The sequence below is a fragment of the Neofelis nebulosa genome, chromosome 9, assembly GCF_028018385.1.
Source record: "Neofelis nebulosa isolate mNeoNeb1 chromosome 9, mNeoNeb1.pri, whole genome shotgun sequence".
NCBI classification, from domain to species: Eukaryota; Metazoa; Chordata; class Mammalia; order Carnivora; family Felidae; genus Neofelis; species Neofelis nebulosa.
Genome location: NC_080790.1, coordinates 53,890,184 through 53,917,937, shown reverse-complemented (window position 1 = coordinate 53,917,937; position 27,754 = coordinate 53,890,184). Strand labels below are relative to the sequence as shown.

General features: G+C 43.0%; 1 protein-coding gene across 3 annotated transcripts in view; it reads left to right on the top strand.

Moving 5' to 3' along the window:
* Positions 1–27,754, top strand: part of ANXA4 (annexin A4) — a 163,369-nt gene that overhangs the window by 87,559 nt on the left and 48,056 nt on the right. For 2 of the 3 annotated variants that reach the window (XM_058683841.1, XM_058683843.1), the window contains exon 1: positions 13,313–13,756. The exons of the other annotated variant lie outside the window; for it this stretch is intronic. The gene's annotated coding sequence lies outside the window, so the exon portion shown is untranslated. Of the gene's footprint in view, positions 1–13,312; positions 13,757–27,754 lie in introns of those variants that run through there. 3 annotated transcript variants of the gene reach the window in all.

Here is a 27,754-nt window from a genome sequence, read left to right as displayed (position 1 = left end):
CTTTCTTTTTTTTTTTTTAACATTTATTTATTTTTTTTGAGACAGAGAGAAACAGAGCATGAACAGGGGGCGGGCAGAGAGAGAGGGAGACACAGAATCTGAAACAGGCTCCAGGCTCTGAGCTGTCAGCACAGAGCCCGACGCGGGGCTGGAACTCACGGACTGTGAGATCATGACCTGAGCCGAAGTCAGACACTCAACCGACCAAGCCACCCAGGCACCCCTGTTTGTCAATTTCCACGTGCACACCATAAACCTCTGATAGGATGATTTGGATTGTGTTAAATCTTTAGGTCGTTTTGGGAGCATTACCTACTTACAATATTGAATCTTCAAATTTCCAACGCAGTACTTCCCTCCATTTAATTAGATCTTTATTTCTCTTAATGTTTTATTGTTTTCGGTGTAGCGGTCTTGCGCAGCTTTCATTGATTTTTTTCTATATATTTGAGGTTTAACAATTAATTTTTGAAATATGACTACCTGAGAAGAGAATAACATAGATCAGTGGTTCTCAGTGGGAGGTGACTTTGCTCCCAGGACAACTCTGGACAACTCAGGACAACTTTTGGTTGTCACACTGGGGATAGTGCTACTGACATCTAGTGGGTAAAAGCTGGGAATGCTGTTAAACATCCTACAAAGCCCAGGCCAGTCTCCCACAATGAGCCTGTCATACAGCCCAAAATGTCAAATAATGCCACTTTCAAGAAACTTCAGTATAGAATTAAGAAGTTCCAGAAAAATGTCACTTAAGAGTCATTATTTTTTATACATTGTTTATGGATTTTTGTATGTCACGTACATAGCGATCTACAGTGACAGTTTCATCATATTAAAGTTATTCTTTCCTACTGGGGTGTGAATAAAGCTTGACAGTTTCAGAACTTTATGAAAAGAGTTTTATAATTCTTGGGAGATAATTCTCCATGGGTTCTGGGTTTCCACACATTTTCTGAGAGAAAGACATAGGCTGTTTTTTGTTCAAGGATGTTTGCGTAACAGACAGCCTTAGAAACATAAAGACAGGGGTGCTCTCTAGAGAGTTGGAGACAACTCTTCCTGGAGATATTCCAGGGTAATAAAGCTAGAGACCTTGTTATTCCTTCTCTGGAGATTATTTGCTTACACTCTAGGGTAATAAAAGATAATACCCCCTCCGAGGAGGGTAGGCAGGTTTGTTAGCAGTCCCCCATATAAGATTATAAGGGGTTTCCTGGGCTCACTGTTCCTCAGCTATGTCACAGATCCACAGTTTGCCCAGCATCACCTCAGCCTACCTCTCCATGGCCCCCATGGGACTTGGAGGCAAGGTGGAGCCCATGCTTGCCTGCTATGCTGTAATAAAACTGTCTAAATCTATTTGGGCTGGTTGTCACTTCACTGGCTGAATCTAGCAGGCCTAACTAGAAGCTGCAGTAATCTTGGCTGCATAGGGATTGCTGGATAAAGTCCCGTCAGCAAGGCTTACCACCAACGTAGGAAAAGGAGGAGGCACCATTAATGCCATACATGTGTTTTCTCTCTCTTATATGATGATAGGGAGTTGGCAGTTAAGTAAGGCAAAATCATCTCCATGAAAGGTTCCCACGATCTGCCTTTTAGGTAGATGGGTTTGAGGTGCTGGTCCTGAGACAGCCACAGAAACAAACAGCTGCCATATTACTGTCTCTATTCAAATTCGCAACATAGTTGCTGTCATCAAAGGCCTACCTGTGTCTTCAAGGATGCTGACAGTGACAATACAAGGCTTGGTTTGATCCCACTCAGTATTTTGGACTTATTTCCTAGAGGCTGGGTCCTAGTTCTGTTCTTGGGGTCCTGATTCCCCTGAAATGACCAGGTCTTTGTTATTTACTTAGATTCACCATGGCCCCTTTTTCCCTCTTGCACGAGGTTTCTCGGATCTTTGGTGGACTTTTCCCACCAATTTGCGACCAACCCAGACTTACCCGAACTTACCAGTGGCCACAACCTCAATTCAAGCTAAAAGCCTAGCCTCTACCAAAACAGAACAAAACAACACAAAACAAACATACTATATATATATATATATATATATATATATATAGTATGTGTGTTACATTGGTAACCCTCACCTTGTACTATTTATTTGCAGCTGCTGTGTTTTTGTGAACGCTAACTTAACTGAAGTTAACATCAGGGCTGTCCATATTCACTTCAATATTTGCAAAAACAAATGAGACCATGCTGATTACAGCTAATTTTCTAATGATGGTTTGATTTCACAAGGAATATACGGAGCTGTAGGACAGCAGCAGGAAAGGTCCAAGTGAGAAGAACAGACGTTAAAAGTCAACATTCTTTTTTTCTTTTTTTTTTAATTAAAAAAATGTTTATTTCTTTGTTTTGAGAGAGAGAGAGAGAGAGAGAGCTCATGCAGGCAAGAGTGGGGAAGAGCCAGAGAGGGGCAGGGAGAGAGGGAGAAAGAGAGAGAATCCCAAGCAGGCTCCGTGCTGTCAGCACAAAGCTGGATATGAGGCTCGAACTCACGTACCATGAGATCATGACCTGAACCAAAATCAGGAGTTGGAAGGTCAACTGACTGAGCCACCCAAGCAACCCAGAAGTCAACATTCTTGAAGTCTTCCTTCTTCTGTAGCTGCCATGCATCTGAGGGGGGTGAGGGGTGGGGGCGGGGCAGTGATCTGCAAAAGCATTGTCATTGGATTATAAATCTTTGTGAAGTTTCTATTCATATGATGCATATGATTAACCTCCATGTGATCAAATCAGGTTTCTATTTTGGTTGAGCTGTAGCAGCTTATGGTAACCAAAAGAGGTTTTGGAGAAGAAGGAGAAAAAAAGGCCTTCTTCTTTGGAAGAATGGAAAAAGGAAAATAGTCAATGTTGCTACTTTTTATTAGATGTATTTCCTATAGAATATTAGACTACTTCTTGATGAAGAACGGGGTTCATAGAAGATTGACTGCCTTTGCTCATGCTGTCAGCAAACACAAATTCTGAGATCCTAACGTCTAACAGTGCAATAAATTGGGCAATACCTCTCTCCAAACACCAGTGAAGTTTCAGGTAGACAGCACAATGATTTGATATTTATATACATGATCACCACAGTAAGTCTGATTAACATCTGTCACCATATATAGTTACAGAAATTTTTTTCTTTTTTTCTTGTGATGAGAACTTTTTGATCTATGCTCTTTTTTTTTTCTTGTGATGAGCAACTTTTAAATATGCAGCAGAGTACTATTAACTATGGCTAATAATGCTGTACATTACATCTCCATGACTTACTTATTTTATAGCTGGAAGTATGTACCTTCTGACACCCTTCACGCATTTTGTCCCCAGTCCACTCCCCACTCCCTGTAGCAACCACTGAGCTGTTCCCTGCAGTGAGGTTTGTTTTTTAGATTCCACATATAAGTGAAATCATATGGTATTTGTCTTCCTCTGTCTGATTTATTTCACTTAGCATAATGCCTTCAAGGTCCATCCATGTTGTCACAAATGGCAAGATTTCATTCTTTTTCATGGCTGTATAGTATTCCTGTGTGTGTGTGTGTGTGTGTGTGTGTGTGTGTGCGTGTGTGTGTGTATGCATATGTGTATGCACACGTGCACATATGCCACATCTCTGCACTCACCTATCAGTGGACACTTAGGTTGTTTCCATATCTTGGCTATTATAAAAATCATGCAGTGAACATGGGGGGGTTCATATGACATATCTTTTCAAATTAGGAAACAGATTTTCTGCATGAGCATCCCTCTTGTAAACCTTTCATATACTGTTTTTTAAGCAAGCTAATACACTGCTGTGACCTGTGATTGGGATGCCCTGTTATAACCTCAGGAATTGGTGGATATTATGGTCCCCGGATGGGTTTGTGCCTAAAGCAGTACTAGTTGCCTGGCAGAAAGATGGAGGAGAGGAGATGGAACACTGCTGTTCTTGTTGGAACATGCCTTGCAGAACTATTTGCCTCTTAAAATTCTGTACGTTTGCAACTTTGATAAAAATGAAAGCTATCTTTTAAAAAAATTTGGTAGATGGGCTGAATAAAATGGACAGAACTGAAAATGGAATGAGTGAACATGTAAGGTTAATCCTAAAGAGTCTCTCAAACTCAGAGGCAAAGGGCTAAAGCAAAAATGAAAACAAAAGAAACAATAACAACCAATAAAAGAAAGGTTAAGTGACATGGAGGATAAAGTCAAAAGTTCCTACAGCATCAAACAGAAATTCCTGACCAAAAGAATGGAGATAATGGAAGAGAGATAACATAATAAAAGACCTTTTCTGAATTTGGAAAAGATTCAAGTCTTTGGAGTGAACAGACCTACGAGTGCCAACCAGGACTAGAGAAACAAATCCCACTCCTAAACACATTCTTCAATGGAAAGGGAAAAAAAAATCTTAAATTTTTCTAGTGAGAAAAACTAGATTACCTACAAAGGAACAAGAATCAGTTTAACATCAGATTTTTCTTTGATCCCAGTGGATTCTAGGAGACATGGAGAAATATTTTGAAGGATGGTGTCAAAATTTGTTTTCTCTGGAATCCCCAAACATGACATTTATATACATATTAGGTAGTAGCAAATACTGTTGATTGAGGAAGGGAGTCATTCATTAAAAGTTTTGTTATTTAAGTTTTATTTAGCTCTGATCAGATAAATAGCCAACACCAATATAAAGCTTATAATGGACTAAGAACTCTAAAAATTTACATATATTAAGTCATTTAATTCTTATGACCCCTATGAGTTAGGTAATATCATTATCCCCATTCTACAGATGAAAAAACTGAGGCACAGAAAAGATAAGTGACTTTCTTTTTTTTAATGTGGTGTATACATACAATGGAATATTATTCAATATTTTTTTTTAAAATGTTTATTTTTGACAGAGAGAGAGAGAGAGGGAGAGAGAGACAGAGAGTCAGTTGGGAAGGGGCAAAGAGAGAGGGAGACTGAGGATCCGAAGAGGGTCTGTGCTGAGAGTGAAGAGCCCGATGTGGGGCTCAAACTCATGAACCATGAGATCATGACCTGAGCCGAAGTCAGATGCTTAACCAACTGAGCCACCTAGGTGCCCCAATAAGTGACTTTCTTTAGGCCTCCAGCTAATAAATGGTAGAGCTGAGATTGAAACCCTCATTTTATTTTGGAATTTAATAAGGTTTTCCTTGCAAATAAATATTTTGTCAGTTTTTGTAAATATACAGTAGATGATGGGAATGAAGGTGCTTTCTCTGTAGAACATGTAGTCCAGTCCTGCCCATAACTATTAATTCTACATCATTAAAATATTGTTCAGATTACTGCTATGTTTCTTGGTGTGTTTTCTCTATGAAAGTCATAGCAGAGACAGTTTAAAATTTATTTCCGCTTCATATTGTAAAAACACTTTAAGTTTCTTCTTCTACCTCTTAGATGCTGTTTTCTTTTCTACGTTGCAGAATTTTGTCATAGTTCTAAATACTTTTTTTGTGCTTACTCATCCTCAAATGTTAAAAGTTGTATATATGCTTTGCATTTGTTCCCAAACAGGATGAGCTAATTCTTCTTGGCTCCCAGCCTGTCTATTTGGATGCTGTTAGAATCTTCTTCTCATATCTTAAGCTGAAGGATTGGTTACCTTCTGGCAGCCTGAAGAGATTGTGGAGGGAGCCAGCTGGCAAGGAAGGTCACCCCTGCAGGATTTCTTCCCAGTGTTCTACAAAGCCACTGTCCCAAGGGGCCAAAGGTTATCTGGCCTTTGTCCTTGCCTCTTTCCTGGTTAACAGCCAGACTGAATATCAGAGAAGAGCTTGCTACTCAGGGTAGAAGTTCTCCCTTTTTGCCTTGGGCCACTTCAATAAGTATTGGGAAGGGAGAGTCAGAAGACTGGCCTAAACCCCACTCTTATCTGGAAGTGTTCTGGTTATCTATTGCTCTATAAAATAACACCAGCAATCAGTTACTATTGTTACCCCTCATGATTCTGGTGAGTGACTGGGCTCAGCCAGGTGGTTCTTATGTAGGGTCTCTCAGTTGACTTCCATGAGACAGAGAAGATGCTGGAGTCATCTCAAAGGCTCTTTCATCCACATGTCTGGCACTGGGACTGGGGAAGTTCAGACTACTGGGGCTGGAAGAGCTGGGGCTTCTCTGTCTCTCTTCATGTGGTCTGTCCATGTGCTCTCTGCAGCATGGTGACTTCAGGGCGGCTATACTTGCTACACAGCCACCACCCAAGGGTCCTCAAGCATTTGTTCTGAGTGAGAGAACTAGATGGAAGCTGTATCACTTTTTAAGACCCAGCCTTGAAAGCCACATAGCATTACTTTTGTTCTGTACTCACAGAAGCCCACCCAAGGAGCCCACTCAATTTCAAAGACACCATCTCTTGACTAGGGGTGGGGGGGCAGGGTATTAGAAGAGCATGTGAGACTGAATATATTGTGACCAATTTTGAAAAATACAATCTGTTACAGGAAGTTTAATACAATTTTGTTGAAGTTAGTAAGGGATTGTAGGGGCGTCTAGGTGGCTCAGTAGGTTAAGAGCCTGACTTTGGCTCAGGTCATGATCTCGTGGTTAGTGAGGTCAAGCCCTGTGTCAGGCTCTGCACTGTCAGTACTTAGGATTCTCTCTCTCTGCCCCTCCCCCACTTGTGCTCTCTCTCTCTCTCTCTCTCTCTCTCTCTCTCTCTCAAAAATAAATAAATAAACTTAAAAAAAATGATGGTATACCATCCATAGTAATACTTATCGGCACCTACTCTATGCAAGCATCTAACTGATAGAGCTGTGAGAATTAATTGATTAAAACTGTATATCTGAAGTACTTGGAATAGTGACTGTCACATGGTAAGTGCTTATATAAATATTAGCTATACTCTACAGTTAAAGAAAATTAGAGCTCAATGACTATAGTGTCAACCCTGCCATTCATTTTCTGTTGTCCAATCCACTATTCAAGAATTTTTTAAAAAAATCTTCTTGGTTTACCTCCTTATTTTGATGGAACATACCATCTGAAAGCTTCTTAAGAAAAGGCACATGGGGGGCGCCTGGGTGGCTCAGTCGGTTAAGTGGCCGACTTTGGCTCAGGTCACGATCTCGCGGTCCGTGAGTTCGAGCCCCGCGTCAGGCTCTGTGCTGTCAGCTCAGAGCCTGGAGCCTGTTTCAGATTCTGTGTCTCCCTCTCTCTCTGCCTCTCCCCTGTTCATGCTCTGTCTCTCTCTGTCTCAAAAATAAATAAACGTTAAAAAAAAAAAATTAAAAAAAAAAAAAAAAGAAAAGGCACATGGGAGGGGACCCTCGGTGGTTCAGTTGGTTAAGTGTCTGACTCTTGATTTCGGCTCAAGCCATGATCTCATGGTTTGTGAGATCGAGCCCCACATTGGGCTCTGTGCTGATAGTGCAGAGCCTGCTTGGGATCCTCTCTCTCTCCCTCTCTCTCTCTGCCCCTCCCCCACTTGTGCCATCTCTATCAAAATTAATACATAAACTTTAAAAAATAAAAATAAAGAAAAGGTGCTTGGGAGATCAATTTTTTGAAATCTTACATGGCTGAAAATATCTTTATGAACCCCCACATTTGACCAATGGCTTGAGTGGCTATGAGAATCTATGTTGGAAATTGTCTCTCAGAATTGTAAAGGCATTATTCCATTGTCTTTCAGTTTGATGTGTTGCAATAGAGAAATCTGATGCCATTCTGGTTCTTGATCCTTGGTTTTGTAGGGGTCAATGGCAGGTTGCTCCAAGATGGGCTGCTTTGGCATGAACATTATTTTCAGTTAAACACTCAAAACCCAGGAGATTTAAGAAAAGCTCTTTACCTCCCCCTCAACTGCCTGCCTGTACCAGGAAGAGCGCTATTAACATATTCCTCTTTACCCAAGAAACTTATCCACATAATAGGGCAACTTTTGTTTTCCAAACACCTCCTCTCACCTTCCTGCTAATGGTCTTTCTCCCCTTTGTATCCTCAGACCCCTACCCCTCTTCTTATCTCATATGTGTCATATAACACCACTGTCTTTGGAATTTCCATGTCTGTGTGGATTTTGTGTATGTATGCTACTAAATTTGACTTTCTCCTGTTAACCTGTCTCATGTCGATTTGATTCTTAGTCCACCTAGAAGGACCCTGAAGGGCAGAGGAAATTCTTCCCCACTTACAGTACGTAATCTCATTTTTTTCCCTCTGGGTGCTTGTAAGATCTTCTCTATATCCCTGGTCTTCTGAAATGTTATCATGATGTACCTTGATATGATTCTGGTTTTTTCCCATTGTGTTGGACTCAATGAGCACTTTCAGTGTGGAAAGTGGAGATAGGCTAATCACATCAGGGACAATAAATCAGTGGTAAAACTCCCAGGGCTGATTCAAAAGTGAAGACTGACCTGATGTAATTCTTGAGTTAACTTTGTAAGCTCTTAAACTCCTTTGAGTTCTCAGATACCAGGCCAACTGGAGCCAGAGAATTGATGATGTTGACCCTTGCCAGCCTTTTTGTGACTTTGAGTTGGACTCTATTACCCAAAGATGACTTTTGCCGAAATTCCTTGCTGAATGCATCACTGCACAAGCCCCTTCTGAATGTCTATGAACTCTTAGCTTAAAACTTCCCCAGTGTTGTTCAGGGACACACTACTTGGTGAAATATTCCAATGTTCTCCTTTACATGTTACAAGTAGAACACTTCCTTTTCCTATTCTTTGACCTGGTTGTGTCTGTTGGCTCCACACTCACCAAGAGGTAAACCCAGTTTCGGATAACAATACCCTGCAGTTTTAAAAATATATAATTGAATTATTTAATTGATATCTTCTCTGTTTCCCAGATGTTTTGGGCTGGCTTTCAAATTTTTTATCATTTCTTACTTCTTTTTTTTTTTTTTTTTTTTTTTTAATTTTTTTTTTTCAACGTTTTTTATTTATTTTTGGGACAGAGAGAGACAGAGCATGAACGGGGGAGGGGCAGAGAGAGAGGGAGACACAGAATCGGAAACAGGCTCCAGGCTCCGAGCTGTCAGCACAGAGCCCGACGCGGGGCTCGAACTCACGGACCGCGAGATCGTGACCTGGCTGAAGTCGGCCGCTTAACCGACTGCGCCACCCAGGCGCCCCTATCATTTCTTACTTCTTTCTCTTCTTTTTGCCTTTTTCTATACATCCTAGAATATTTCTTTATCTTCCTACCACTCTATTGAGTTTTTCATTTTTGCTATCATATTTTTAATTTACAAGAGCTCTGTTTGGTTCTCTGAGTGTTTCATTTTTAGAGAATCTGTTCTATTTTTATTCTCATTCTTTTTATTTCTCAAAGGAAATTGATAATGGGTTTTTTAAAGTTTTCTTCTCTCTCTCTACTCTGTTTCTTCAAAGTTCCTTTTTTTCCATTCTGATTTATGTCAGATCCTTCCCTTAAATTCTGATGACCTTCAGTTGTCTGTTCTTATTTAAGAGTGTCAGAGCAAAACAAAACAAAACAAAACAGGACACTAGTTAAATTTGAATTTTATTTATTTATTTTATTTTTTTTTAATTTTTTTTTTATTTTTTATTTTTGGGACAGAGAGAGACAGAGCATGAACGGGGGAGGGGCAGAGAGAGAGGGAGACACAGAATCCGAAACAGGCTCCAGGCTCCGAGCCATCAGCCTAGAGCCTGACGCGGGGCTCGAACTCACGGACCGCGAGATCGTGACCTGGCTGAAGTCGGACGCTTAACTGACTGCGCCACCCAGGCGCCCCTAAATTTGAATTTTAGATAAAGGACATACTTAGAGTAGATATGTATTTAAACTTTAGTAAAAAGTTTTTGATTGTTTATTTGGAATTCAATTTAACTAGGTGTCCTCTATTTTATCTAGCAACCCTAGGAGTGAGATCTTAAATGCTACCTGGAGGCTCTATGCATGCAGGTAGGACTTTGCTAAGGGAAATTCACTAAAGGGTTGTTCCGGTTTCATTGAACACCTGATGACAATCTCTTTAGGTCTTTACTCTCCCCAAAGAAGAATATTCCCAATTCTGTACTCCGGCTACCAATGCTGTAGGAGCCCTTTGAAGGAAGAATACTGACAAGTTCAATATTCATCATATTAAGTTTCATATAGATCGTCAATATCAGTACAGTTTCCCTAGCTAAGTATGGCCACTGTTAAATAGAAAACCACAGGGCCAAAATGGCATCATGTAGGACAAGGCCCCAAGTCATTAAGCCAAGACTTAATACCTAACCGGACTGCAGTTTCCAACCTCCCAGGAACGTAACCTTTAACCAGTCATGGAATTTCCTGGTCAGCACTAGGAAATTTACTGATAGACCCCTTCTGTTCCCCTTAGGAGGGAAACCTTGTCTAAAACAATGGACTCTTTGCTAATAATTTCCTTTTTTACATTCCCTCCCTACCTTTAAAAGCCTTTCCTTTTCTGTGGGCCTTTGGAGTTCCCCCCTACTTGCTAGACAGGATGCTGCCTGATCCATGAATCAATTAATAAAGCCAATTAGATCTTTAAAATTTACTTGGTTTAATTTTTGTTATTTAACATAGCAAATTTTTGTTAGTCGTCCCGTTCAGGGATGGAGCCTAATTCGCCTTCCCTTGAATCCGAGCTGGCCTTAGTGACTTGCACGAATTATAGAATGCAATGGAAATAACATTCAGGGGCTTTCAAGCCTAGGTAATAAGAAGCCTAATAATGTCTGCCTAGACAAAGGATCTCTTAGAGTATCCTTTCTGGGAGCCCCGAGCCTCCCAGTAGGAAATACGACTACCCTGAGACTGCCATGCTTAGATGCTCTGGTGGAGAGTGCCAGCTGAGATCAGCCTCCCAGCTCATTTTGCTATGATACCAGACACGTGAATGAATCCTCCAGAATGGCCTATCTGCCAGCTGAATACTGCTAAGTGACCTTTGCTGATGTCATGTGGAACAGAAGAGTTGCCCAGCCAAGACTTGTCCAGATTCAGACCTGCAAGAACATGAGATACAATACAATGATCATTGTTTTAGGTTACCAAGTTTTGAGGTACTTTGCTAGGGAAACTTAAATAACCAGAATAACTTGACTATACCTGGTAAGTCCCATTCAAGAGATCCTCTGCTTTATGCCCTTGAGAGAATATATTTTCAGTCTTTTGCCGAAGTATGAGAGGGGCAGTGGCAGCTGTGCAGTACTAGGGATTCTACAGACTTAGAAAATATACACTGTTTTTATTCTTAAGTATATATCTACTTTCAGAAGCACATGGTACATCAGTACGTATCCTGAGAAATTCTGAGAATCCTGAAATCCTGAGAAATCCTGAGAAATTTCATGTTGCTTCCGTTTTTTAAGTTTATTTATTTTGAGAGAGAGAGAGAGAGAGAGCATGAGTGGGGGAGGGACAGAGAGAGAATCCCAAGCAGGCTCCACAGGGTCAGTGAAGAGCCTGACGCCTGACGTGGGGCTCGAACCCACAAATTGTGAGATCATGACCTGAGCCAAAATCAAGAGCCAGAGGCTTAACCGACTGAGCCACCAAGAGCCCCTCTCATGTTGCTTCTCACGTTTACCTACTCTGGGCTTGAGAATTCTTTTTCTCAGCTCTGCTAAGTCAATTACCACATGCCTATCTGCTTTCCAGCTTCCAAAGTTTTGTTCTTTTTCCTCTCTTGTTACCTTGTTCTTGTGAGATTTTTGTTTTTAATCTGCAGTTGCTTTAGTTGGATTTCAAGAGGGAAATGAGGCAAATGCATGTGCTCATTCTGCTATCTTTAAAGTTTCCTTCCAGTCTTTAATTTCAACAATTACATTAATTTTTAAAATACACTATCTTTGGGGCATCTGGGTAGCTCAGTCGGTAAAGCTACTGACTTCAGCTCCCATCATGATCTTGCAGTTCATGAGTTCGAGCCCTGTGCTGACAGCTCACAGCCTGGAGCCTGCTTCAGATTCTGTGCCTCTAGCTCTCTGCCCCTCCCCCATTCATATTCTCTCTCTCTCTCTCTCTCTCTCTCTCTCTCTCTCTCTCTCTCTCTAATGCAGAACAATTTTAAAAATTAAAATAAAATAAAATACATTGTCTTAGATCAGGCTCCCTAGAAGCAGAACCAGAGATGAAGATTCTTGTGTAAGTGCCTTACTCAGTAAGGGAGCACTCTCAGGAAAAACCTGTACTTGAGACAAGCAGGGTAATGCAAAGGAAGATGCAGAATACAGGAGTGGTTTCTGCAGAAATTTAGCCCAAGCCTAAGCCCACAGGAGCTCTTGAATATGAAGGGTATCACAAATGTATTCCTGGCCTTTTGTACCCCATAAAGTTAGCTTTGACTATGTCTCCTCAACCTGATGTGAGGGCAGTTATGGGAGAAAGAGGCAGCCGTCAGTAAAGGTGATTTTGGCAGAGTGCATCAGCTCCATTCCCAACCTTTTACTTTTTTTAGAGTAGCCTAATTGTTAATTTTTCAGGGATGCAATAGTCTTCTCTAGTCACTCAGGAAATGAATTATCCCATTTCATTCTTTTCCTCCTGATTTTGTTTCCTCTAGGTTAGTTCAGAAACGGAAGCTCAGAAACTTTAAGTTACCAAGCAGAGAAAAGGATCAAAACCAGGGCTAGAATCTAAACCAGTCTGATCCTAAAGCTCATTTCTTAACCATGTTAAACCACGTCCTTTTGGTACATCTTAATGAAATAATTTAAATGTTACCTCTCTGGCTTTAAGGGTGTAATAGTCTCTTGGATTTGGTCTACTGGATAGCAAACACACTCACCAAAGCTACCTACCCTCTGTCAAATAGAATCCGTATTTGCCGGTAGACTCAAAAGATTTATTCTGCAAACTTTCACTGAATACCTACTATGCGCTAGAAGCCACACTAGGCGTGTGTGCAAAGACGGCCTAGACTCAGTTGGTGCCTTCAAAAAGCCAGTGTTAACTCGAGGAGGCAGATACGAGCGCACGTGAAACTGTTTTTACAAGGCGTGAGCGCGGCTCCCCGGCCCAACCTAGAGGCTACCGACCAGCACCAAACCTGGGAATTTACTGGGGAGAAGAGACGGGTCTGGGGGTGCTCCGAACTCCTGTTCCCAAAGGTTTCCCCAAGGAAAGGGAACTCCATTTTCCTCAAGGGAGATGTGGAAGTACTGGGAACCTTTTGGGGTATTTGTTTGAATGTGCAAGAGGGAAACAAAATGTGCCGCTGGGATTTCACTTCCCACTTTTCCGGCCGCAGGCTGGGCGAGAGAAAGTGCAGTTTTCCGGGGAGGGAGCTGTGATTGGCGGCGGGACTCCGGCCTCTGCGAGCGCGGGGAGGGTGCCGGAATAGCCCGGGGGCTCAAACTTCCTAGAGTGTAGGGGCGCCCGGACGCCGCAGACCCGGAGAGTCCAACTGCTCCGAGTCTGCGGGGGCAGACGAGGAGCTGGGCGGTGCCCGGCAGAAGGTGCGATCCGGACGGGCACCGAGGCCGGGGAGCCTGGACAGCGAGACCTGTCACCGGCGGGGCGCGGGCACGTGCCCGGTGCAGCCTCAGGCCTGGGGGCCAGATTGGCCCCTCGCTGGGCCGTGGGGCGCGGCGGTGCTGGCCCCTGGCCCCAGGTGCGCTACGCCCCCCGGAGGATTTTCCGGTCCCGTGTGCAGAGGGACGACCAGGAACTCGGGCTCAGTCTCCACCCCGAAGTGGGGCGGGTCCGCCCGGAATAAGACCCGCTGTCCGGCCCCGGCAAGGGTGTGTTCTGCGCGGCCTCAGAAGACGAGCGCTGCCCATTCTCGGCACTAGCGGTAAGGGGGCGCCAGGACGGGGGATCCTGGGCTCGGGGAAGGGGGCGCAGCAGCCTCGGGGAGCCTCGCGAGGACAGCCCTGCGCCGCGCCCAGGAGGGGGTGCCCGCCGTCGGCCTGCGGGCGGGGCTCGGCGGCCACGGGGTGGAGCTGGCGCCGCCGGGCCGGGGCTCGCTCGTGGTGGGCCAAGCGGAGGCAAACGCGTCCCACATCCACCGGTACCTTCCAGAAGGAGCAGTTTATACGGCTCAGAAAGTAGACCAGAGACCACAACAGTTATTCATTGTGCCAAGCACTGTGCTGGCTTTGGGAATTAACTAGAAAGGATTGAGTTAATACTCCCTGCAGCTGACTCCATCTCATACCTAAGTTTTCTTTTGAATTCTTTCTTTTCTCTTTTTAAGAAACTACTCCCTTTCCCTAGTTTCTTACCCTTTTCTTGTCGTGTATCTAATGCCCCCAGCATAATGTCTGGCTGGCACATGGGAATCAGTTGTTATTATGAGATACATGACTTGAGCCTGAGAGTGGCACGGTCTCACTCTTTTGTCTTGGCTTTGACTAGCGGGAGATTTGGGGCCCAAGAGGCTATTGCTTTTCAACAGTCTGCCCCACTTGAAGTGTTTCCCAGGTTGATGCAAGTCTGTGAGGTGTAACGAGTAACCCACACCTTTTGTGACAAGTGGCCATCTGCTCTCTCCCGCTGACGGTGGGAAGAATGGATAGGGTCCCCCCCTCCAAATTATCCATCCCACCTCCTCCTTAAATTGCAAGTAACACGACTGATAGCCAAACCCTCGCTATTTAGTTGCCAGGGAATTGTCAGATGACAGAGAGGCGAAAGAGCAAGCAGGAGAGGAAGAGAACAGGAACGAGAAAATGGGTACAAACAGCCACCCGAAATCTGCTTCCTTCCTTCCTTGCCAGAGCCCAGCCCTATCTGGCCAAGGCCAGATCCCTTACATTCAGCTCAGGCCAGATTTCTCTTGTTTTGGGGAAACACATGCGCGCACACACACTCAAACATATGACTATTAGATCTAGGGTGTCTATGACTTTCCCTCCCGAATATTTTTACATTTGGTTAGGGATCGTTTTTTCTCTGAAAGCAAGTTAGAGAGTAACATGCACAGTCAAGTCAAACCACACCAGTCCTCAGCATCTTGAAGAGTGAGCCTTCTGGTCATCCATAGACTCCTATCCTTTGGCCCATTTCTTTGCTGATGTCTGGCCACTCATTTGTTTTCCCCATCTTGATCCTCTGCTTGTAGACTAAGCCTGCTCCTCTTAGGGGGACGAGGGGGGATGGAGGTGAGTGTCAGGCACTGCCAGGGAATACTAGGAGCTTCAGAATAAATAAGGGGGGGTTCCTTGGGTGTCAACTTTACCCAGACATTTGAAGTTAAAATACTTTTTATGCTAAAACAATCATATATTTTGGAGTAGAATTCAGAATTTGTATACTTTTTAAATATAAAACAGGAAACTTTAAAAAAATTCTTCTGCTTGGGCTTTGGGCTATGCTTTGGCCCAAAGCTAGCCCTTGAGGGTTTCTTTTCTTTTTTCTTTTTCTTCTTGAGGGTTTATTTTCACTGCAGTTAGGGCTACAATGGCGGCAATTTGATAGGCACTGTGATGTCTTCCCTTGAGGGACTTTGAATAACAGTCATGCTTGGTTAATAATTTAATCTTCATTTCCACCTGAGGTAGGGTTAGTAACCTTGTGTTACAGATGAGGGGGGCGTGGAGACACGTATTAATAATGCCCCTACATTCTTGAGGGGCTTGGCCTGCAGATGAGAGAATAAACTCACTCATTGTGGCGTTGGGCAGAGCTGGGTTGGATGGTTGGTTCTGTTGAATTTAAGTTGTGGCCTTTGAAACCCGTAGGCTGGGTGGACTTGGAGACGGAGAGCTTTCTCAGCAGAGGTGTCTAGGCAGGGGCCTGGTAGCCCCTTTTGGATGGGGCTGTGAAGGGCAGTAGGTTAAACTAATATGACCTATAAAGCCATATTTTTCCCTTCAGGGTACCTCAGAATCCCTCAGGAAGCTTGCATAGCATACAGATTCTTGCCCTACTCCCCGCAATTCTGATCCAGTATAACAGGGCTGGGTCCAGGAAAATGCATACTTAATAGGTTCCTTGGATGATTGTGATTCAGGTGTTTCTTGGACCTTGTTTTGAGAAACTAAGCTTTGGAAACACTTAAATGAATGTGCATGCCTGATAAATTGAGTAAAGCATTAACAGAAACAGGACTTCGGGGAACTTAGCCTGTCATTGTGCTGTAAACTCTAATAATGTGGTAAAAGCTGGAATTGTCCCCATTCTCAAGGACAGCTCTTTATTATATCTATTACATCAAATTCACCCCATAGTTTTCCAGTGCTTGACACCCCGAGACCAAATAAAGGGTCTAAACTAAAGGGGTTTTGTTTGCTTGTTTTTAAGCTTAATTGAAACTGAGATGGATTACTGTATTAAGATTATTTTCCCTAATAATTTAGGATTTCTAAGGCCCGTTGCTTGTTTAAAAAAATTTTTTTTAATGTTTATTTATTTTTGAGACAGAGCACAAGTGGGGGAGGGGCAGAGAGAGAGGGAGACACAGAATCCCAAGTAGGCTCCAGGCTCTGAGCTGTCAGCACAGAGCCAGACGCGGGGCTCGAACTCACGGACCGTGAGATCTTGGCCTGAGCCGAAGTCGGACGCTCAACCGACTGAGCCACCCAGGTGCCCCCACCTTGCTTATTTTGAAATTAGGAGTGACATGTTAGTGTTCAGTGTTTGAATTGGACTAAGAGCTTTTGCTATGGGAACCTGAAGCACCACTTTGGAAGAATTCTTTTTAAATGTTCAAGATACTTAAGGTCAGTAAATTGCCATACTGCTTCTTGGTCTGTTTTGCTAGGCATAAGAACCCAAGTGAATGTTTGCACTAGAATGAACCATAACAGCAAGAGGGGAGAATTGCAGCTATAGGCCAGACTGTAAATTGCTTTGGAAACACCTTCATCCAACCCTACTTCCCCTTTCCCCTTTAAGACGTAGATATAACACAGCATAAGCAGGCTGACTTAGAGCAGGAGGCCCAGAGAGTGCCCTTTGTCAGATCAATAGAAAGACCTCCCTACCCAGTCACTGTGGATTCATTCCTGGGTTGAGGCATTCCCGTCACTCCTCCTAAGAGGTAACATTAAATTATTACCGGAAGCTAACATAGAAGGACTGGTTTGTGAGTGGGAACAAGTTCTCCTAATTTATGTGTAATTGAGTCATCTCCCCTGGAAGAAGTCCTTAATAGATACAAGCCTGTTGGTATAATCAGTCCCCAGCATCTTCCCTCTCCTCTCCAGGGGGCTCAGAAAGTTTCTGGGTCCTGCCTAGCTTTAACTTCTGCTATTGATGCTTTTTGGTGCTATACAAGAATCTCTTGACTCAGTAATTCTTATCCTTGTTAGTTAGGACCACTTTGAGAATCTGATTAAAGCCATGAAGTTCTCTTGAGAAAAAGAAACACATATTTGACATTGCTCATACAATTTCAAGGGGTTTATAGACATCTGTCTAAACTCAATCATGGATACATAGCAGTTATGTAGGTATACTGTTCAGGATTGCCCTAAAAGTTGTCAGTTTGTCAAAATTTAAAAAATGGTTTTGCCTTTGTTCTGGCAATTTGAATTCTGAATTTATCATAAAGATATACTTGGATATGTATGTAGAGGCATGTGTATAAGGATATATAGGGGCGCCTGGGTGGCGCCGTCGGTTAAGCGGCCGACTTCAGCCAGGTCACGATCTCGCGGTCCGTGAGTTCGAGCCCCGCGTCAGGCTCTGGGCTGACGGCTCGGAGCCTGGAGCCTGTTTCCGATTCTGTGTCTCCCTCTCTCTCTGCCCCTCCCCCGTTCATGCTCTGTCTCTGTCTGTCCCAAAAATAAATAAAAAACATTAAAAAAAAAAAAATAAGGATATATATACTGCAGCCTTGTTTGTAGCAGTAAAAGAGTGGAAATGAACTAAATATCTATCACCAAGGGGCTGGTTAAATTATGGAACATCCATTCAGTGCAATACCATGCAGCTATTAAAAAGTGATGCAGGTTGAGGGGCTCCTGGGTGGCTCAGTTGGTTAAGCATCCATCTCTTGATTTTGGCTCAGGTCATGATCTCGCAGTTTGTGAGCTCGAGCCCTACATTGGCCTCTGCCCTAGCAGTGTGGAGCCTGCTTGGGGTTCTCTCTCTCTCTCTCTCTCTCTCTCTCTCTCTCTCTCTCTCCCTCTCTCCCTCTCTCTCTCCCTCCCTCTCTCCCTCCATCCCTCTCTCTCTCCCTCTCTCCCTGTCTCCCTCTCTCCCTCCCTCCCCCACTCTCTCTGCCCCTCCCCCCCTTTTTCTTTCTCTCTCTCTCTCTCTGCCCCTCTCCCTGCTTGTGCTCTCTCTCTCTCAAAAAAAAAAAAAAAAAAAAGTGATGCAGGTTGATAGGAACAGATACAGATTGGTATTGAAGATACATTTTTTAAAAAGCAAAATACAGGTGTGCAGTGTATGCTGTTTCTTTTGTAAGAATAATGGAAGCTATTTGTAGTCTATATGCTTGTTAATGCATTAAATATTTCCAATAGTATGCACTATAACAGTGGTTGCTATAACCAGGTAGGGGGTAAAGTTCATCCAGATTTACCACTTTATACCTTTATACGTTATTTGAATTTTTATCATATTTTTTTAAAATAGAGAGTTACAGCTATCATCTACCCATTTAACATTGTTTGTGAAGAGGGAGAATGAAGTAGAAATGAAAAGTAGGTGGGCCAGGTGACTTAGTTAGCTGAGCGTCTGACTCTTGGTTTTGGCTTGGGTTATGATCCCAGGGTCGTGGGATCAAGCCCTGTGTTAAGCTCTGTGCTGAGCATGAAACTTGCTTAAGGTTATCTCTCTCCTCTGCCCCTCTCTCCTCTCCCTCTGACCCTCTCCCCAGCTCCTGTGCTCTCTCTCTAAAAAAAAAAAAAAGTATATTATCAAATTTTTCCAACCTCAAAATACATGATCATATACTTTCTTATTTGTATACAAAGAGCTAACATGCAATTATGCTTCATTTTCCAATGAGATGTAATAGCAATTGCTCATTCTTGTCATACATTTCAGTTGGATTAATTATTTATTTGACTTCACTCCAGCTAGTTCCAAAAGGAATGTAAGGTGCCTTGAACTGCATGGTGGAGAAAGCTCTGATTTAAATGGTCTGATCAGTTCCATGTGTTTAGCTGCAGAAGCAGAGAGAGGAGGTATATGGAATATGTCCCAGCTTGTAGACTAGATAGACCAGCTTGCAGGGCCCTAGGTTGAAGTCCTAGCAGTGATATCAGACCTTGGCACTGAGGGGCCCGGCCTTGGCTCCAGAGCCTGGACCTCGTCTTCAGCCAGATGTGTCTTAGTCAATGAGAGCTCTGCCTCTGCATGTCAGAGCCTCCGTGTCACAGATATTAATAGGTAATGTTCACCAGTGTTTCCTATGAGCCTGACCCTGTGCCAAACAACTGGCATGTTATTTATTAAATTTTCATCCATATTATGGGGGTGCTACCATTATTGCCCCATTCTATAAGTGAGGAAACTGAGGCACAAAGGGGTTGAGCAATTTGCTGGAGGCCACATACTAGCAAGTGGTAGAATCAAGATTTGAATATAGCAGTCTGATTCAATATTTTGTGCTCTGTCACTCTTTTATACCGTATAACGGATTAAGAATGGGGAATCAGCCTGAATAGGCAGGGCTGGGACATTAAGATGACTGTGGGGCTGGACCCTTTCAGAGGGGAAGAGGTAGAGCCTGTGTCCATACCACTTGTCCATGATGAACTCGATCCTAACCTTGTAAGTATTCAGGGGGTCCCATGTGATAGATGAGTGAGGAGTGTGACAGGCATGGACCAAGGCAGTGTGCTGCTCTTGGTTCCATAGGCCCATTCATGTGGTAGCAACACTTGGGGCAGCATTTAAAGGTAGGAGAGACAGGTCAGCACTTTGGGGAAGGGTCGTTAGGTGCTAGGCAGGCTGTCAGCAGCCCCTGCCACATGGATAAAGTTTCACTTATTTATTATATAATGTGACAGGCACTAGAGATTCAAAGATACAGCACACAGACTCCATCCTTAGGGAGATAAACAAGCAAATCAATAATTCAAAGCTCCTAGGACTGCGTGATAAATGATTTGATACACTATGCACAGACTGCCGTGGAACAATAGAGGAGGTGTACCTAACTCCATCCATCGTGGGTGGTCAGAGAAGGCTTCCTGGAGGTGGGTAGGAGAAGAAAAGTTTATGTACAGGCTTGAGGATGACAAAGCAAGACCATTATTCACTGGAGGTGTGGCATATTGATCGGAGCTGGTCCCAGACGAAGAGTGAGAGGGCGCTCAGAAGTTAAGGTCATTCTGTAGGCCTGTGGGAGCCGGGACCAATCAGTGTTGGGGGACAGGTCCTAGAAGGTCCAAGGATTCCATAGTTAGAACTTCTATCCTGGATTGTAGATCCCTATTTTCTTTCACATCTGTTCTATTGCTTAGTACAGTTATCTTTTTATTTTTTATGTTTTAAATGTTTATTTATTTTTGAGAGCGTATGCCAGCAGGGGAGGGGGAGGGGCACCGTGACAGGGAGAGGGAGAGGCAGAGAGAGGATGGGGACAGAGGATCTGAAGCAGGCTCTGTGCTGATAGCAGACTTAATCTGGGTGAGGGGCCTCTCCAGTATGCATGCTCCTGTCTCTCTGTGATTCTCCTATCACGGGAACGGTCACACCTTATTGTGTCTAATTCTAGGCCTGGGCCGACCCCTCAGCTCTGAGTTCCTCTGAGGGCAAGAACTGTACAACCTCCATCTCCTGGCCTAGCATATAGTGTGTATTATTGTGTGTGCTGAGTGAGTGTATGATTTCCCATGGCCTGGAAAATTTAGTCCAGCCTCCAAGCTCACAAAATGAACCATTTGTGAAAATTCTCTCTCCGGCCTTTGTCTCCCACCACTCTCTCCATGGTCTAAAGCTCCAGCCCCACCCTGAATGAAATATTTTCCAAAGCATAGCTGAAGCTTCATTTTTACTATTCTCTCTCTGCCTGCAAAACTCTTTTGTCATTGGAATCCTATCTGTCCTTGGAAGCCTAAGTCACATGAGAGCATTTGACTGGGGAGAGGGCAGGGTTGGGGTGGGGAGCTTTGTCTTCTCCCACCATGCAACTCTGATAAGTTACCACATGCCGCTTTGTCTTTGAATTGGCTGTGTATCGGTTTATTTCTCATACATGCTCCTTGACAGCAAGATACTGTCTCCTCTGTCTTTGTTTCTGTCACAATGCCTGGACCTGATGGGGCAAAATCAGTATTTATGTAAGGACTATGAGTGCCTGCATGCATGGTGAGCGGCAGTTTTGGAACTGAGATCTCACACAAGGGACCACCTCTGTGAGAAGCAGGGCCTGGAACAGGATTTGAGGGGAGTAACCAGAGGTGCTTATTGTAACTAGATTCAATAAGGGCTTTGGGCCCCACCCAAGATTTACTGACTCAAGCTCTAGAATACAGCAGCTCCCAAATCTGTATTTCTAAACACTCCCCAGGTGATTTTTGTGCTCACTAAAATTAAAGAATTTTTTCCTGGAGATCATGTTTGGTGCTTTACAGTGTGTATTATAATTAGGATCCTTTTGAAGCCATAGCTACAGATGCGGTATCCCGACATCATCCAAGGCCAGAGGAAAGGAGGAAGGTGGCAGGCTAACTTTGTCTTTTTAGCCTGGGGGGGAAATCTTTCTCCAAGCCTCTTGGTAGGTTTGTTCTTATTTCTCATCGGTCAGAGTGGGTCACGTGGCCACTTGAAAACTGTTTGTTGCCGTTGGAATGGGGTTGCCTTAGACCAATCATTATTTCTTTCCTGGTTTTCCAAGCCCAACCACTAAACCCATGAAAGTTCTCTAATGAGGAAAGAAGGTATGATGGGGATTGACATTATTACTAATCCTCTCAGAAATCCTGCACAACAGTCCCTACTATGTCAAAATTTTATGCCAGAATAGAGTAGCCGTCTTAGGTGAGGTTAAATCTGGAGGGCAGAGCAGAGACTGGAATTTGGCCCTTGTTCCGGATTCCCAGCCTGCTATGTCCAGCACAGAATGAGCTCCATTACAGCCCCTGCCAGCATGTGGGAAGAGAATTGAATTCAGAGTTTCACAGATATCATAAAATAACAGATCGGGTCTGCCAGGAGTAATACATGTTTGCAGTGAATGTTTTTGAGAACTCTACTATTTAAATAATCTTGGTCGAATACATTTCCTGAGTTATATTTATGCAGATATTTGAAAAAAATGTTAATGTTGGGTGCCTGGGTGGCTCAGTCAGTTAAGTGTCCGACTTGGGCTCAGGTAATGATCCCATGCTTTGTGAGTTCTAGTCCCTGCATGGGGCTCTCTGCTGTTGGCATAGAGCCTGCTTCAGAGCCTCTGTCTCCCTCTCTGGCCCTCCCCCTGCTCATATGTGCTCTCTCTTTTTCTATCTCCCAGAAATAAGTAAGCATTAAAAAAATGTTACTTTGACTTTTCCCTCATTGCTATAATTTTTCCTGTTTTTACCCCCACTCCCTTATGCTTGATGTATGATCATGAATGGGAATCTATACTTAGGAATGACCATGAAGCATTTTGAGGACCTTTCTGAGCATCAGTAGTTGGAATCTAGAATCATTACTGTAGGGCAATAGTTCTCAAGTTTGAGAATGCATCAGAATCACCTGGCGGGCTTCTTAAAAACCATATTGCTGGGCCCTGCCCTCAGAGTTGTAGATTCTGTGGTATTGAGTCCAAGAACGTGCACTTTTTTTTTTTTTTAATGTTTATTTATTTTTGAGACAGAGAGAGACACAGCATGAATGGGGGAGGGGTAGAGAGAGAGGGAAACACAGAATCGGAAGCAGGCTCCAGGCTCTGAGCCATCAGCCCAGAGCCCGACGCGGGGCTCGAACTCACGGACCGCGAGATCATGACCTGAGCCGAAGTCGGACGCTTAACCGACTGAGCCACCCAGGCGCCCCCAAGAACGTGCACTTTTAACAGGTTCCCAGCTTATGGTAACATTGGTCTGGAAACCACACTTTCATAAATGCTGAGTTATATGAACTTCTTTTAGATTGAAATACTGGTCTGGTATTTATTGAAAGGATAACATAATGAGATTTTAATTGTGCACGTGGAACATTCTATTCTTTCCAGGTTCTCTTGAGCTCCCTATTATAGCTGCCCTGGGGTCTCCCCACTGAGGCTGTGATTTGGACAGACTGGATTCCCCAGACTTTCTTTGGTTTGGTGAATCTGTGGGAGGCTTATTCCTTGGAAGTGAGAGGGTGGAGTGACACCCACATGCCCTCCCTCCAGGCCAGACATGGTTGTGAAATACTCGAGACACAGCAGTGGAATATGATATGGTTCCACATATGAGATACCTAGTAGCCAAATCCAGAGACAAGAAGTAGAATGATGGCTAACAGAGGCTGAGGTAAAGGAGAAATGGGGAGTTACTATTGAATAGGTACAGGATTTTTGTTTGGGATGATGGAGAAGTTCTGGAAATGGATAGTGGTGATGATTGCATGACATTGTGAATGTAATTAATACCACTGAATTATACACTTAAAATTGGCTAAAATGGTAAGTGTTGTTATGTATATTTTACCACAATTTAAAAAAATATCTTGCTTTCGTTACTGTCTCCCAGTGGTCTGCTGGAAGGTCCTTGTATTAGCCTATTAGAAGTGATTGTTAAATTGTCAGGGGTTTGTGACCTGATGGTTAAATATAGTCACTATTTAAAATTCAATTATATGAATTTAGGAGCAAATAAATTACATTAGGGGCGCCTGGGTGGCTAAGTCCGTTAAGCATCTGACTTCAGCTCAGGTCATGATCTAGCCGTCTGTGAGTTTGAGCCCTGCGTCAAGCTCTGTGCTGACAGCTTGGAGCCTGCTTCAGAATCTGTGTCCCGCCTCTCTCTCTGCCCCTCCCCTGCTCGTGTTCTGTCTCGCTCCCAAAAATAAATAAATAAATGTTAAAAAAATTTTTTTAAAGTATCTCTTTCCCGGGGCGCCTGGGTGGGTCAGTCAGTTAAGCATCCAACTTCAGCTCAGGTCATGGTCTCACGGTTCATGAGTTTGAGCCCCACAGCAGGCTTCCTGCCATCAGCACAGAGCCTGCTTTGGATCCTCTGTCCACCCCTCTCACTTCTCTCTCCAATATAAAAAAATAAACATTTTTAAAAAATGAATAAAAGTATCTCTTTCCCTTTGCTAGAACAATCACTTTATTTTATTTCTACTAGTTTTTCTTCCACCCTTTTCATGTTCCAATTGAGGGCACTCCTGCCCAGGATGTTAAAGTAACTCATTTACTATATGACTCATTTTGTTTACCACCCACTCAACTTAACCACAACCTCTTCTTTTCTATACACCCCAAAATACTCAAAGGCACGGCTGTTTGGAAAGGGCTAGAGTTCAATTTAAGAAAGTTTCCCTGGAAGATCCCAAGTAGCTGGTGCGTTATTCCTACAAACATATTCCAATCCTGCCCCACCAGAAAGATATGGTAAGGCCAGCAGTTTGCTGATAAACTGAACAGGTGGGCCTCCAAAGAAAGAAAACCCTGATTTATGGCCATTTCTTTGGCATAAATGCCAACATAACTGATTTCAAGTTACAATGTTAACGTCACTGAATTTAGAACTGGAAATAGGTAGTACACTGTACACCATTATATTGTGTTTCCAGACAAAATAGACATAAGTAATCACAAGAACATATATGATAATAAAAGGTAGTAAAGTAATTAGAAAGTGATGTGATTTTAGGTATAACTTATCTATAAATATTTATATTTTAATTTTATTTATTTATTTATGTTTATTTTTGAGAGAGAGAAAGAGACAGAGCATGAGTGGGGGAGGGACAGAGAGAGAGGGGGAGACACAGAATCTGAAGCAGGCTCCAGGTTCTGAGCTGTCAACCCAGAGCCCGATGTGGGGCTTGAACTCCTCATGAACTGACTCAGGCTCCAACCGACTGAGCCACCCAGGCACTCCAAGAGATACTTTTAAAGAAAGTTTTTATTATGGATGTTTTCCATCATATACCAGAGTGAGAGAATAGTAAAATGTATCTATTCATCACCAAGCTCAACATTTACCAATCTTTCACCAAAAAAGAGACCTTCTAACTACTGAAGTAATAAGAGGGAGGAGTACAAAGGAAAAAAATGGCTAGATAGATTGAAAATTTTCTTCCAAATTTTGGCTGTACTGAATTAAAAGGATAATGTTAAATTGGTAAAATACTTAATAATACATTTAGATATAAAATATTAAATTTTATAACATAATTTCTATAAATGTTAGTAAAGAACTAAGATGCTAAAAATGGGTGAAAAATGCCAACAGATAATACACAAAGAGGGATATGAGTTGAAAAAAGGGAGAAAGATTCAGTGTTCCTATAACTAATCTAAAAAGCAAGTTAGGAGCCCCTGGGTGGCTCAGTTGGTTAAGGGTCTGACTCTTGATCTCAGCTCAGGTCTTGATCTCAGGGTTGTGAGTTCAAGCCCTGTGTTGGGCTCCATGTTGGGCAGGGAGCCTACTTAACAACAACAAAAAAGCAGGTTAAACCAATAATAAGGCTTAATATTACACCCAAATATTATGTTATAAACACATAAATAAAGCAAGCAAGCATATGGCTGGCTGGGCTTTGGATACCCTTGTAAATTTGGAGGACAAGTGGAAATTTTCATAAATATCAGATATCATAAGAAATAGGTCAAAAGAAGAATGAAATATCTCACAAAGATAATTATAAAGATTGTAGCCTTGTTTATATGTGTGTGTGTGTGTGCGTGTACTATTTTAATATATAAATATATAAAATATGCTTCAGGGGCACCTGGGTGGTTCGGTCAGTTAAGCGTCCAGCTCTTGGTTTCAGCTCAGGTCATGATCGAGCCATGAGTCTGCACTGAGCACAGAACCTGCTTAGGATTTTCTCTCTCTCCCTCTCTCTCTCTGTCTGCCCCTCCCTTGCTATCACATGCTCTAAATAAATAAATAAGTAAATAAATAAATAAATAAACATATCTATCTATATCTACATATATAGATATAGATAGATATAGATAGATATACTCTTCCCAGCATGCATTTGTGCAAAGGTTCTTCTCATTGGTCACCTTTCCCTGCATCCATTTTGCCGTGACTGTGTCCACCTAACACCTCTTTGCTCATTTGGAGGTGAATAGGGTCAGTAACAGACCCATCTCACAACTCCTCAAGTCGGATTGGTGGGCTGGGATGAGGTTTTCTGGATGGATCCCCTTATCAGACAGAGCTGATAGGGAGTTATAACCCATCTCCCCACTATCATGCACACACATACAAACACATGCACATACACACACTCACTCTCCATCTGTCTTAAATTAGTTTCTATTCCTCTTGGCTTCTGACATAATCTCATGTCAGTCCTAGGCTTTTCAGTTTTGCCAGGAGTTTCTTCCTGCGCCTCCCCATGCCTTCATCGGGTTTTTAATGAAAAATTGGGAGAGGCTACGTCAGAAATAGCAAGTTCCCTACGTGAATCAGAATCCACTGTGGAAAAATTTGAACAGTTCTGTTTTTGTATTCTTCTGCCAGAGTCAGCTTGAATTCTGGCGAGATTTGGAAATAGAACCCCGCCCTGGCCCACCGAGGGAGTGGCTGCTCCAGGGGCTGTCAGCTGCCCACAAACTTGCATATTTTCAAGGCATGGGAGGTGACAGGAGAAAATGTGACATTTAAGAGAGCAGTGTTTATTCTCTGCTCACTTCTAGATCTCAGAGGCTGAGCCACTGTAAATCTACGAAGGAAAACTCAAAGCTTTCTCTGTGCATCTGGGAAGAGAGTTTTTCTTCCCTCCTGGGCAAAAAGTGGTGGTGTTGATAAGGAAAGGATTGGACTGCATTGTACTCTGTTTTCCTACCTACAAATAAATAAAACCAGCCAGACAACACGGAGGCTGGCTGCATGTCTGGTTTCTCACTGACTCCTTTCCTGTGCTTCAGTTTCTCATTCAGATCCAGATGTCTGTTCCCTTCCTGCATCGCAAGGCTTTTGTAAAGAAAGATGGAGTGGATTTTAGTTCTCTGGGAAGGAGTGTAAGAGAAAGAGTAGATGCTAGATTCAGGGTTCTTTTTTCTGAAGAGGTCCTCCTCTTACCTTATCTCTAAGACTCATGCTTGCTGACACAAGAAAAGATACCAAGACCTTGGAATCTGGGCCTTGGGACATGGCAGCCTGAACTATGATTCATAAGGAGAGGCCGGGGTGACCCAAGTGCAGATGGACACATGAAGACATGATGCTAGAACAGACCAGAACTGGAGATCGGTGCAGGAGCTTGTGACCAGTTGCGGTTTCTGCATCAGATTCTCACTTGCCTGGAATAGTTTATTTCTGGTATTTCTGAAGAAGGAACATGGAATAAAGTGACCATTCACTTTTCCTTGAAGTCCTCTGATTCCAAAATAACTCTGAAAATGGGTCAGTAAACATAATGTAACCTGTTGGCAAAACCTAACCACAAGGAACAGATTTTCGCTTTAAATAATTGTTATACCTGAGGAGACATGATTTTGCCCATGATGCTGTTCAAAAGCTATATGGAATTTTAGGTTCCACAGAGTGAGGTTTTGCCTTAAAAGTGGGTATTGCTAAATGAAGGGTAAGAGCAATGTGCTTGCCCTGAGAGGGTACTATCAGCATACAAAGCTGAGACCTTGGCCTCTTAAGCTGTAGAGATGTATATTATTTTATTGAGGTATAATTTACATACAATAAAATGCGCAGGTCTTAACTGGTTAGTTTAGTGAGTTTTTTTTTTTTTAACTTTTTTTAATGTTTATTTATTTTTGAGAAAGAGAGAGAGC